The sequence below is a fragment of the Cyprinodon variegatus genome, unplaced genomic scaffold, assembly GCF_000732505.1.
Source record: "Cyprinodon variegatus isolate N-32 unplaced genomic scaffold, C_variegatus-1.0 Scaffold615, whole genome shotgun sequence".
Classification (NCBI taxonomy): Eukaryota; Metazoa; Chordata; class Actinopteri; order Cyprinodontiformes; family Cyprinodontidae; genus Cyprinodon; species Cyprinodon variegatus.
In genome coordinates this window covers 156135-156575 of record NW_015151068.1, presented here as the reverse complement: position 1 = coordinate 156575, position 441 = coordinate 156135, and positions in this window count along the sequence as shown.

Sequence of the window (441 nt, the reverse complement as noted above, 5' to 3'; positions counted from 1 at the left end):
TACCAAACAAAAGGCGTCGCTGATGCTGGTTATCCTCCCCTTCTTGTTTTTAATATGTACTGAACTGAGCCACCAGCCATGGGAGGTTTTGTATTTAATACATACCCACTAGAAGGAGATATCAGGCCAACTTTGAAAGCCTGATTTAAAGTGATTTTTTTAAAGTTCTAGACATAATTTTTTATAGTCTGCTATAAGGAAATGTGAGGATAGGATTCCAGGGAATAAATCTATCAGCAGGTTTCTTTGAGTTATTTGGTTTGATCGAGGGCTCATATTTTGTTAACTCACAGAAAAACTAGAATTTTCTATGTCCTTAAGCCTTAAAAATGCTAAACTATCAAGGAAAATAAAGTGAGAGGCATATTTTTGATATGTGAGTCAGAAATAGAAAATGTTATGGAAGACATGCTTGCATACGAAAGGTTTACTTTCTCAAAT